General features: G+C 35.9%; 1 protein-coding gene across 1 annotated transcript in view; it reads left to right on the top strand.

Moving 5' to 3' along the window:
- Positions 1-13,678, top strand: part of BRIP1 (BRCA1 interacting DNA helicase 1) — a 448,227-nt gene that overhangs the window by 91,430 nt on the left and 343,119 nt on the right. The gene's annotated exons all lie outside the window — the stretch shown is intronic.

Here is a 13,678-nt window from a genome sequence, read left to right as displayed (position 1 = left end):
GTGATAACACTTAAGCGACAGCTTTTCCTTTGGGTTGTATTACACTTAAAATGGATGAGCTTTTCTACTTTTGCTATCAATCTTCATGTGGGTGTAGGTTTTAAATGCTCTTAAAGTGTAAACTTTCTGATTTTTGGCTTGATCAGAGAGGACATGTGTTTTTGTTCACTGTTTCCTTTGCTAACGTGCTCTTTAGGAAAAAGCAGTCAAATGACTATATGAAATTAGTCTTTCTTTAGTTTAAGAAAGCGAATTTAATTAGATCCAGATATATAAACACTAAATAATTAATTACCTAGGAATGGCTGTCCTTTTCCAATCAGGACGAGACATCCCATAGTGCCACTTTGAGGGTCAAGAGTCCTCAAAATAGAGAATCTTAGAGCTGGAAGGGACCTTTGAGCTAACATGTTTAGCTATCCATCTGATGCGTGGAACTTTCTAGTTCTACATCTAGGCCATGGATTAGCTTTCAAGACTAGTGCAGAAGAGACTATGATGATGGTTAAAAGGTAGAGTAGATCACTGTCACTTTGTCAGATGCACTTTGGATAGCAAGTCTTTCTCATCTGACTTTTTTTTTAAATTACACATTTTGGAAGGAACTTTGGAGATCATCCATCTCAGGGTGTCTGAGAGGTAAGTGTTATTATTATCCCCATTTTTTGCAGTTGAGGAAAGTGAGGCAAATAGAAGTTAAGTTACTTGTCCATAGACATAGAGCTATAACATTTGATAGTCTGGATTTGAACTCAGTTCTTCCTGACTCTAGGCCCAATGCACTATTCTCTTACAACTTAGCTGTCTCAATGATGCAGGTAAAGTTAGTTTATTAATACATACTTCAGGGACTAAAATCTTATCAAGGAAGTCATTCCTTGATATTTTTTCTATATATTTTTTAATATTTATTTATTCTCTTTTTGTACAAATAATGTTTTTTTATACATTAATAAAATATTCTTGTTTAAGAGTAAACAGAATACCCCTTCCCCCAAAAATATAGACCCTCAGGAGCAATAAAGTAAAGGGGAGAGAAAAAAATAAATTAAAAAAATATAATAGAAATAATTGTAGGTATGGCCAGGTGGTGCAATGGATGAACACCAGCCCTGGAGCCACGAGCACCCAAGCCCACATGCGGCCCCAAAGACCCAACAATGTTTCCATGGTAGTTATTTATTTATTTATTTATTATTTAATTTATTTTTTATTTTTTTATTCTCATTTTGTACAAATGTTTTTTTACATTAATAAAATATTCTTGTTTAAGAGTAAACAAAATACCCCCTCTCCTTCATGAATATAGACTTGCTTGAGCGATAAAGTAAAGGGGAGAGAAAAAAAATTAAAATAAAAAAATTATAGTAATAATTGTAGGTATGGCCAGGTGGTGCAGTGGACAAACACCAGCCCTGGAGCCACGAGCACCCGAGCTCACATGCGGCCCCATAGACCCAACAATCACACAGCTGTGTGACATGCAAGCCACCTGATCCCCACTGCCCTGCAAAAACCAAAAGGAAGAAAAAAAAGACCCAAAATAAAGTAAAATAGTAATAATAGTAGGGGTGGCTGGGTAGCAGACAGAGCATTGGCCCTTGAGCCAGGAGCAACCAGGTCCAAATCCAGCCTCACACACCCAGTGATCACCCTGCTATGCGACTCCAGGCAGGCCACCCAGCCCCATTTGCCCTGCACGCCCCCCCCCCCCCATAATAATAATAATAAAAAATGTGCTTCAGTCTTTGTTCCAACACCAACAACTCTATCACAGGTGGATCACATTCTTTAGGATAAGTCTATCACAAAAGTTACTTCCATATTTTTCCACTGTTGCCATTGCTGATCGCAACTCCCTCCATTCACACTTCTCTGCTACCATGAACTATATTTTCTCTCTCCTTTCACTCTGTCTCTGCTGTAGGGTAGTTGAGTGGTGCAGCAGACAGATCCCTGGTCCTGGGGCCAAGAAACCCTGGGCCCCCATACCACCCCTTAGGCCCAGCATCCACCCTGCCCTATGGTCCTGGACAGGCCATCCAATCCCAGCTTCTTGCAAGAAGTAAAAAAGAAAATGTGTTATATCTGACTTCTCTCCCCCCATGGTCCATCTTCTCCTCCATCACTCACATGCCCCCCTTCCCCCCGTCCCCCCCTTCTTACTCCAGATGTCTATACCCCATTGAGTATATATGCTGTTTCCTCTCCTAGCCACCTCTGATGAGAGCAAAGATTCCTTCATTCCCCCTCATCTCCCCCCTTCCATATCATTGCAATAGCTCATTGTAATAAAGAGAAATCTTATTATATGAAATATGTTGGCCTTTTCTTCCTCTTTTTTTTCTTTCTCCCATTACATTTCCCTTTTTTCTATTGACTCCATTTTTACACCACAATATATCTTCAAATTCAGTTTTCTCCTGTGTTTCATGTATAAAAGCTCCTTCTTCCTGCTCTGTTAATTGAGAAGGTTCATATGAGTATTATCAGTGTCATTTTTCTATACAGGAATACATCATCAAGTCCCTCATATTTTCCCCTTCTCCTTCACTCTTTATGCTTCACCTGAGTCCTGTATTTGAAGATCAAACCTTCTGTTCAGCTCTGGCCATTTCCAACAGGAACATTTGAAATTCCCCTGGTTCATTGAAAGTCCTTCTTTTTCCCTGGAAGAGGACATACAGTTTTGCTGGGTAGTTGATTCTCGGTTGTATTTCAAGCTCTTTTTGCCTTCTGGTATATTATATTCCAAACACTACGACCTTTTAATGTGGTTGCTTCTAAGTCCTGTGTGATCCTGACTGCAGCTCCATGATATTTGACTTGTGTCCTTCTGGCTGCTTGTAATATTTTCACTTTGACTTGGGAGTTCTGAACTTGGCTGTAATATTCTTGGGTTTTTTGGGGGTTTTTTTTTTTTTTTTTTGGATCTCTTTCCAAGAGAGACCAGTGGATTCTCTGTTTCTATTTTGCCCTCTGCTTCTAGGATATCAGGGCAATTTTCCTGTAATAATTCTTTGAAAATGATGTCAAGGCTCTTTTCTTGGTCATGACTTCCAGGTATTCCAGTAATTTTTAAATTATCTTTCCTAAATCTGTTTTCCATATTCGTTGTTTTTTTCAATGACATGTTCCACATTTTCTTCTAATTTTTCATTCTTTTGGTTTGAGTCCTGATTTCTTGTAAAATCAGCCATCTCCCTGAGTTCCGTTCTTTGTCTGAAGGATTTGTTTTCCTCAGAGAGCTTTCTTATCTCTTTTTCCATCTGGCTGATTCTGCTTTTTAAAGCATTCTTCTCCTCAATAACTTTTGAACTGTTTTATCCATTTGACCTAAACTGGTTTTTAGCATGCTATTTTCTTCAGCATTTTTTTGGATTTCCTTGACTAAGCTGCTGACTTCATTTTCATGTTTTTCCTGCATCTCTCTCATTTCTTTTCCCAGTTTTTCTTCTATCCCCCTCACTTGATTTTCAAAGTCTTTTTTGAGCTCTGTCATGGCCTGAGCCCAATTTCTCTTTTTCTTGGAGTCTTTAGATGTAGGAGCTTGTACTTCCTCATCTTCAGATTGAGTGTTTTGATCCTTCTTGGGATCATAGGCAAAGTATTTCTCAATGGTGTCCCTCTTTTTTTCTCTGCTTACTCATTTTCCCAGCCTGAGCCTGGTTTTGGGGTGCTTCCTGAGCTTTTGGGACACCCCCACAAGGATCTCAGTGTGTGAGGCTCTGTCCTCCCTCCTGGTCTGTGAATGACCATAAGTGCCCCCTCTGCCACGGGGCTGAGGTGTGGGTGGCCCTGCTGTGGCCCACTGCTTGTTGCTGTGTGCCCTGAGGTCTGGGCTATAGGTCAGGAAACTACCCCTGCTACTGTGAGCTGTTGCTCGCAGCGCACTGGGGCTGCCTCCAGGAGGCTGAAGTTCCTTTGAGCTGGCAGGCCACCCCTCTGACCCCGTGGAGCCAAGCCTTTCCGTACTTTTCCAGGTTAACTTGTGTTGGAGAATTGCCTCACTGGATTCCTCTGTGGGTTCTGTCTCTCCAAAATGTAATTAGAGTCCTTAGCTTATAAGTTTTGCTCCTGAGCAACTAAGAGATGGTCCTCTCCTGTTGCCATCTTGGCCCTGCCCCATTACTCTTTTTTCTTAACCAGTTCTAGGAAGTTTTGATGATTGTCGCTTTATAGTATAGGCTTAGATTTGGTATAGTAGGCCACCTTCTTTTAATTTTTTTTTCATCAGTTCCCTTGCTTTTCTTGACCTTTTGTTGCTCCAGATGAATTTTGTTACTTTGTTTTTAGCTAGGTTACATAGTTATTTGGTAATTTGATTGATATGGCACTGAATAAATAATTTAATTTGGGTAGAATTGTCATTTTTATATTAGCCCGACCTTATCATGAACAATTGAATTTTTCCAATTATTTAGATTTGACTTTATTTGGATGAGAAGTGCTTTATAATACTGTTCATCCAGTTTCTGGGTTTATCTTGAGAGGTGTAGATTCCCAAGTATTTAATGTTGTCTATTGCTGCTTTAAATGGAATTTCTCTTTCTATCTCTTAGTCTTGGGCTTTGTTATTTATTTATAGAAATGCTGATAATTTATGTGGCTTTAATTTATAGCCTGCTACTTTGTTGAATTTTGTTAATTGTTTCAAGGAGTTTTTAGATGATTTTCTCAGGTTCTCTAAGTATATCATCATATCATTTGCAAAGAGTAAAAGCTTTACTTTGTCATTACCAATTCTGATTCCTTTAATTTTTTCTTCTCTTATTGCTACAGCTAGCATTTCTTTTTTTATAAAGATTTTATTTCTTTTGAGTTTTACAATTTTTCCCCTAATCTTACTCCACTTCCCCTGAAGTCAATTTGTCAGTCTTTACATTGTTTCCATGGTATACATTGATCCAAACTGAGATGAGAGAGAAATCATATTCTTAAGGAAAAAACATAAAGTATCAGAGATAGCAAGGTCAGACAATGAGATATCAGGTTTTTTTTTCTAAATTTAAGATAATAGTCCTTGGTCTTTCTTCAAACTCCATAGTTGTTTCTCTGGATACAGATGGTATTCTCCATTGCAGGCAGCCCCAAATTGTCCCTGATTGTTGCACTGATGGAATGAGCAGGTCCATCAAGGTTGATGTTTGCCCCCATGTTGCTGTTAGGGTATACAGTGTTTTTCTGATTCTGCTCATCTCATTCAGCATCAGTTCATGCAAATCCCTCCAGGCTTCCCTCAATTCCCATCCCTCCTGGTTTCTAATAGAACAGTAGTGTTCCATGACATACATATACCACAGTTTGCTAAGCCTTTCCCCAATTGAAGGACATTTACTTAATTTCCAATTCTTTGCCATCACAAATAGGCTACTGTGAATATTTTTGTACAAGTGTTGTTTTTACCCTTTTTCATCATTTCTTCAGGGTATAGACCCAGTAGTGGTATTGCTGGATCAAAGGGCATGCACATTTTTGTTGCCTTTTGGGTGTAATTCCAAATTTCTCTCCAGAAAGGTTGGATGAGTTCACAACTCCACCAACAATATAATAATGTCCCAGATTTCCCACTACCCTTCCAACAGTGATCATTATTTTTTCTGGTCATATTGGCCAGTCTGAGAGGTGTGAGGTGGTACCTAAGAGAATACAGTCAGCATTTCTAATACTATATTGAATAGTAATGAAGATAATAGGCATCCTTGTTTCACCCCTGATTTTCTTGGAAATGCTCCATGTTTATTCCCATTACATACACTAATTTTGATGGTTTTTTTATATAGTTCCTATTTATTATTTTAAGGAAAATTCCATTTATTCCTAAACTTTCTAGTGTTTTTAATAGGAATGGATGTTGTATTTTATCAAAGACTTTTCTAACATCTATTGAGATAATCATGTGATTTCTGTTGGTTTTACTCTTGATAGTTTAGTTATGTTGAATGTTTTACTAATATTGAACCATCCCTGCCTCCCTGGTATAAATCCTATCTGATCATGGTGTGTTTCTTTAGTCTCATTGCTAAATTTTTATTTAAAATTTTTGCATCAATATTCATTAGGGAGATTGGTCTATAATTTTCTTTGTCTGTTTTGGTTCTTCCTAGTTTAGGTTGTCAGCACCATGTCGGTGTCATAAAAGGAGTTTGGCAGAACTCCTCCTATTTTTAAAAATAGTTTATTTAGAATAGGAATTAATTGTTCCTTAAATGTTTGATAGAATTCACTTGTAAATCCATTTGGACCTGGAGCCTTTTTCTTAGTGAGCTGATTGATCGTTTCTTCAATTTCTTTTTTCTGAAATGGGGTTATTTAAATAATTTATTTCCTCATCTGTTAATCTGGGCAGTTTTTATTTTTTAAATAATTTATTTATTTCATTCAGGTTATTCATTTTATTGGCATACAACTTATTTAGCAAAGTAACTCAATTATTTCTTTAATTTCCTCCTCATTGGTGGTTGGTTTACCCTTTTCATTTTTGATACTGGTAATTTGGTTAGTTTTTTTCCTAATCAGATTTACCAAAGATTTGTCTATTTTATTGGCTTTTTCATAAAATCAACTCTTAATTTTATTTATGAGATCAATGGTTTTCTTGCTTTCAATTTTATTTATCTCCCTTGATTTTTCAGAATTTCTAATTTGGAATTTAATTGGGGATCTTTAATTTTTTCTTTATCTAGTTTTTTTTAGTTCCACATCCAGTTCATTGATCTCCTCTTTCTCTATTTTATCCATAAAGACATTTAGAGAATTAAGTTTCCCCTCAAAACTGCCTTGACTCCATCACAACTTTTGGTATGATATCTCATTAGTATCATTTTCTTGGATATAATTATTGATTATTTCTATTGTTTGCTTTTTTATCCACTTATTATTTAAGGTAAAGTTATTTAATTTCTAATTTTTGGTTTATCTTTCTATGACCCTTTATTACACGTAATTTTTATTGCATCACCATCTGAGAAGTTTATATTTATTATTTCTTTTCTGCATTTGATTATAAGGTGTTTTTTTTTTTTTTTGATTTTTGCAAGGCAGACAGCGTTAAGTGTCTTGCCCAAGGCCACAGAGCTAGGTAGTTATTAAGTGTCTGAGACTGGATTTGAACCCAGGTACTCCTGACTCCCAGGCTGGTGCTTTATCTACTACGTCACCTAGCCGCCCCAATTATAAGGTTTTTGTGCCCTAGTAAATGGTGAATTTTGGTATAGATGCCATGTACTGCTGAGGAAAAAGGTATGTGCTTTTCTATCCTCATTAAGTTTTCTTCAGGGGTCTGTCATATTTAAGATTTCATTCACCTTCTTAATTTCCTTCTTGTTTATTTTACAGTTAAATTTAACTAGTTCTGATTGAGGGAGATTGAGGTTCTCCATTATTAAAAATTTGCTGTCTATGTCTCCTTGTAATTCACTCATCATTTCTTCTAGGAATTTGGATGCTCTACCTCTAGGTGCATACATGTTTAGTGATGATATAGTTTCATTACCAGTGGTACCTTTTAAGAAGATGTTGTTTCCTTCCTTATCCCATTTAATGAGATTGATTTTTGCTTTTACTTTATCTGAGACCAGGATCACTGCCCCTGATTTTTTTACTTCAGCTGAGGCACAATATATTTTACTCCAACCTTTTACCTTTACCCTGTGTGTATCTCTCTGCTTCAAATGTGTTTCTTGTAAATAACATATTGTAGAATTCTGGTTTTTAATTCATTCTGCTATTTGCTTGTCTTTTATGGGAGAGTTCATTCCATTTACATTTACAGTTAAGATTACTAATACTCTATTTCCTCTGTTCTGTCTTTCTGCATTTATATTTTTCTCTTTTCTTCCTTACCAAAATTTTATTCCCTTTTCCCTTTGACTTTTCTTTTAAAATTTAACTTTCTGTTTATTTTCACTTATACCTTCTCCATTGCCTTCCCTTTTATCACTTCCTTCTTTATCTTTACTTTTCCCTAACCCCCACCCCCTGCCTTATACATTAGGTTAGATTTCTAAATCCAAGTGGGAATGTATCTTATTCCCTCTCTGGGTCTTATCTGTTGAACAGAATTTATTCAGTGTTCACACTCTCCCTTCTTTCTCTCTAAAATTATAAACCTTTTTGCCTTTTCACCTGGTGTTGTATCATCAATCACAGTATGATTATTTTATTCCTTGATAAGCTCATATTATCAAAGTATCATCACAGATTGATTGTTTGATTTGTTTAATAAGCTGCATTGTCTCAAATTATATCAAATTATAATTATAATCATTTTGTACTTTATCGACTTTTCAAGTACCTTCCAAGGACATACAATCCTCTTCGTGAGCCAAAGTATCATCCAAAGCAAAATTATTTCTTGAACTATTTGTACCTCTCCCCCCAGGACTATTTTCTCTCAGACTTCCATCCCTCTCTCTCCATCCACCCAGGTTATTTAACCCCTTGTTAAGTGAATTACCTATTAAGTTAATTAACTTCAAGAATCTTAAATGGCTATATGTACAAAGAGGCTGTGGAAGTCTCACCTGAGAACTTTTCAAATGATTGTACATTACAGAGACACTGACTCAGGGCTGCCCAGTTTATGATGCCCTCATTAGAGTAAGAGCTAAGCTTTGTCAGTACAGCAGAGTTAGAGTGAGTCAAAGGATAATGAGACACTTAAGTTTAAAGTTAACACCTCTGCTTTTCTTTAGGGCTTTTTGTCTCAAACATCGATATCATCTTGGACCTCTTCAATGTAGAGACAAGACCTAACTATATCAATATCCTTTAAGTTCAGTCTCTTCAATTATATTCCACTCTTTGATTATCCTGAGAGAAGTAAAGTTCTCAAGAATTAGAAGTGTTGTATCTTCCCTTTTTGGATTGTATACAGTTTGATGGTCTTGACCACCATCTATTTTGTTTTGTTTCATTATTTCCTTCTCCTTTTCATTTACCTTTTTTTTCATTTACCTTTTTATGCAATTCTTGAGTTGTATATTTGGCAATTGAATTCTTTGTTCAGTTCTGGTCTTTGTGTCAGGAAATTCTGGAAGTCTTCTATTTCCCTGACAGTATATCCTGAATTTTGTACATTCTGGGTTGTAATCCCAGATCCTTTGCTTGCCAATTTATGGTATTCCAGGTCTTCTTATCCTTGAGGTTGATAGGTCCTATGTGAATCTGAATGTATTTCCTTTGCATTTGAATTGTTTTCTTTTTTCTGCTTGCAATATTCTCTTTATTTGAGAGTTCTGTATATGGCTATATCAGCCCTTGGAGTTTTTATCTTGGGATCTCTTTTTTGGAGGGGTTTTGTGTATTCTTTCAATAGTTATATATATATTTTTTTGCTCTAGCAGTTTTGGACAGTTTTTCCTTATAATTCCCTGCATGATGTTTTCCAGGTTCTTTTTTGATCTAGGCTTTCTGGTAGTCTGATGACTTGTAGATTGTCTCTCCTGAATCTATTTTCCAAGTCACTTGTTTTCCAATAAAATGTACTTTATACTTTCTTCAGTTTTTTTCAGCCTTTTTAATTTGTTTGATGAAATCTTGTTGTCTCATAGATTCATTGGTTTATTTGTTCAATTCTAATTTTTTAGGGTTTTATTTTATTCAGTTACTCTCTGGTCAACTTTTTCTTTCTTTTTTTTTTTTAGGGGCAAGGCAGTTAGGTTAAGTGACTTGCCAAGGTCACACAGCTAGATAATTATTAAGTGTCTGAGGTCAGATTTGAACCCAGTTCCTCCTGACTCCAGGGCAGGTGCTCTATCCATTACACCACCTAGCTGTCCCTCTGGTCAACTTTTCATATATTTGCATCATGACTCATTTCTTTTTTTCATTTTTCTTCTCACTTTTTTCCTTTGCTTTTTTAAATTCTTTTTTAAGCTTTTTGGTGAACTTTTGCATTTGAGTCCAGTTTATAGACTGTTTTGATAATTCCCCTGTGAGTGATTTTTCACTGCTTTCTTCTTCAGACTGGCATTGTTATCATCTTTGTCTGTAAAGTAGTTTTCTATAGTGAGTGCTCTTTTAGTTTTTTTTTGTTCATCTTGGTGTTTTAGTTCTGCTTCTGGGATATAGGAAGTATAAATCCAAGCTTTATTTTGCTGGGGCAGGGGTCTGATCCCTGGCTTGTCCTTGGCCAAGGTGTTGGTTATGCAATCCAGTCCTTGCCTTTGCAGAGGTTTTTCCCCCCTCCTTTATTTCCATTTAATTTTCTAGTTTTGATTGTGGATTAGATGAGTGCAAAGTCCTTTAAATCTAGCTAGTCCTTTGATCATGCTCTGCTTCAAATCCCATTCAGCAGTCCATCCACATGGGCACATTGCCACTTTACACAGATCTACCTTCTTGTTGTGGGCATAGTAACCAAATCAGTAGCACTGTTCTGGGAAGGGCAAAGTATGCCATCTTATTATCTGCCTTGAGGTTTTTCTTCATAATGTATAACTCCCCTGGCCTTCACCTGCATATATTAGTGTCTCTCTTTAAATTTAAATTCCTGAATGCTAAGGACTTTGTGTGTGTGTGTGTGTGTGTGTGTGTGTGTGTGTGTGTGTGTTTCGCGTATATGTGCGCGTCTGTATCTCCAGTGCAATCTGAATATAGTAGGCCAATAATATATACTCTTCCATTTATTCATAAATATTTTGTGAAAATTGAAGCTTAGTCCTATGGGTTAGTAGTGAGTGCTGTTTTCTTGGTTTCTTTTTTTTTTTTTTTTTTAAAGTAGAATGAATATCTGTACTTTTTACCAACCCTCCTATTTTAGGAGGCCCCAGATTCTCCCAGATTTTCTCACTTGCATCAGTGTCCATCTGGTCTCTTCTGTTTCTCCCATTTTTATTTTCTTTAATGGTCTTTCTTTTTGCTAATGTTATAGTTTCTCTATCATTGACAGTAAATGTTTGGTATAGTGATCTTGACAAGACTTTTCCATTTTTTCACCAGTTCCTTGTCTTCCAGTTTTGTCTCAGTGTAATATGGCTCCATTTGATCTCACCATAAACTTTTTGTGAATTTGCTTCTCCCACTTCTTGCTCTCTTCTCATTTTCCTTCTACCTTTTCCTCTGTAATATTTTTGCAAATAGTTTTTATTCCTAACTATTATTGCTCCTGACTACTATAGCTCTGATTGGTAAGATGATCAAATGACTGAAATATTTGCAAGGCTGTTTTGTCTCCTTTTTTGTGGTTTCTATCAGTTAAATTTCCTTAGGAAATATTATTAGTTTCTAGGTTTGTTCTTTTGTCTGTTTTTCATTTTTCAATGGCACCAATTTATTTTTAAATACGTTACTAAATATTATTAAATAATATGTATTATATAAAGATGGGTTATATATAAGAAATGTAATACATAATAAAAATAAATTTTCTAATAGAAATTGTTTTAATTGAACACTATATCTTCTCATTTGCATTTTAGTTTGGCATTTGTTTTGTTAATTATTAAGTTGGTGGTCTGATTGTACACAGAGAGCTGATTTTTTTTTTCGGTTTTTGCAGAGCAATGGGGTTAAGTGGCTTGCCCAAGGCCACACAGCTAGGTAATTATTAATTATCTGAGCTCAGATTTGAACTCAGGTATTCCTGACTCCAGGGCCCGTGCTCTAACCACTGCACCACCTCGCTGCCCCGAGAGCTAATTTATAATGGACTTCTTAAAGGAACTAATTGTTTCCTGTGTGTTAAAATGTAGCCATTTTCATTTTTAATAATTCTCTTTGCTTTTTTATGAAGAAAGTTTGTGATATATAAAACATGCGGTGTCTGGACTGACTACAACCTTTTAGCTTCTTTCATTTCCTCTTTCTGAGACTCATACTGTCCTTCTTTCCTTGCTGTATTCAGATACATACAGTTTAGTTTATATTTTCATTGTGGATTTTTTTCCTATTCATTCTCTGCAATAGGGGCTAGTTTATAAGTAGCAGTTATTTTTAAAAATTTTTAAATATTTTATTTATTTGTTTTTCTAACTACATGCAATGGTAGTTTTTACCATTCATTTTTTTCCTCAAGGTTTTGAGTTTACAATTTTTCTGCTTTCCTCCTTCTCTCCCCCTCCTTCCCTGACAGAAAGCAATCTGATATAAACTCTATTTTTTTTTTCTTTTTCCATCACAAGTCTTTTAAAATTGCCTTTAATTATTGTGTTGCCAAAATGAATAAGTCCATCATGGTTAATCATGACCCTTGTTTTTGTATTATGTTCTTCTGGTTCTGCTCATTTCATTCAGCATCAATTCATGCAAGTCTTTTATTTTTATTTAGGGTTTTTTTTGGTAAGGCAAACAGGGTTAAGTGGCTTGCCCAAGGCCACACAGCTAGGCAATTATTAAGTGTCTGAGACTGGATTTGAACCCAGGTACTCCTGACTTCAGGGCGGGTGCTTTATCCACTATGCCACCTAGCCACCCCAGCATGCAAGTCTTTATACACTTTTCTGAAATCCCATCACTCATAATTTCTTCTAGAATAATAGTGTTCCATTATATATATATTTGTGTGTGTGTGTGTGTGTGTGTGTGTGTGTGTGTGTGTGTGTGTGTTTGTATGTATATCACAGTTTGTTCAGCCATTCTTCAATTGATGGGCATCCCCTCAATTTCCAATTTTTTGCCACTACAGAAAGAGCTGTTATGAATATTTTTGGACTTGTGGAATTTTTAACCTTTTTTCATGATCTCTTTAGGCATAATTCCAAATAGTAGCAGTTATTTTTATGATATTTTCTAAATGTTCTTCATGAATACTGCAATACAAGATGATCAAGTATTCTATGAAGTAATATTTTTTGTGGATACACATTAAATCTGATTCCAAAAAATTCTCTTATTTACTTCTCCAGCAAGAACCTGTTTTTATTTTGTATTTTCAAGGCAGTAGGGTTAAGTGACTTGTCCAGGGTCTCATAGTTAAGTATTACTTCTCTGAGGTCTGATTTGAACTCAGGTTCTCCTGACTTCAGCTAGACTGTGACTTAATTCTGTGTACAGTAGGTGCTATTGTGAAAGTAGAATAGAACAGAAGATATGATCTTGCCTTTGAATGACTTGTAGAGAATATACCTAGACAAAGACAAATTTATCTTACTTGACTAATGATTATTAAGAATTATAGTTATCTGGAAAAAGAGGCAATATGACATGGTGGAAAGAAGGCAGTTCTTGAAGTAGTAAGATTGGATTCGAGTCTTGCCTCTGACACATATTATAGCTTTGTGAGTTTAAGTAACAAATCAGACTCTTAACATATCAGTGCTCTGGTTAGTTTTCTCCTCTGTGAGTTGGAGATGAGCTTTTTTCTTTTTTTAAGTTTTTGCTAGGCAATGGGGTTAACTGGCTTGCCCAAGGCCACACAGCTAGGCAATTAAGTGTCTGAGGCCGGATTTGAACTCAGGTACTCCTGACTCCAGGGCCAGTGTTCTAGCCACTGCACCACCTAACTGCCCCTGGAGATGAGCTTTTGAACAGCTTGTAGAGAGTGTTCTTATAGAAGTTCCCCACAAAGATGAAACTAGTTTTGAGAACATGTATTTTATTTATGGATTCATAGATATTAGGCTTTTTGTTAATTTGAGAAATCAAAAATGAATGACTTCTAAAAATTATCATTGCTAATTTAATGCTATACTTTCTATGCCACTTTTACTATATGGCTATTAGCTTATATTATATA

This window comes from Macrotis lagotis, chromosome 2 (genome assembly GCF_037893015.1).
Source record: "Macrotis lagotis isolate mMagLag1 chromosome 2, bilby.v1.9.chrom.fasta, whole genome shotgun sequence".
Lineage (NCBI taxonomy): Eukaryota > Metazoa > Chordata > Mammalia > Peramelemorphia > Peramelidae > Macrotis > Macrotis lagotis.
This window is presented reverse-complemented; position numbering and strand designations above follow the sequence as displayed.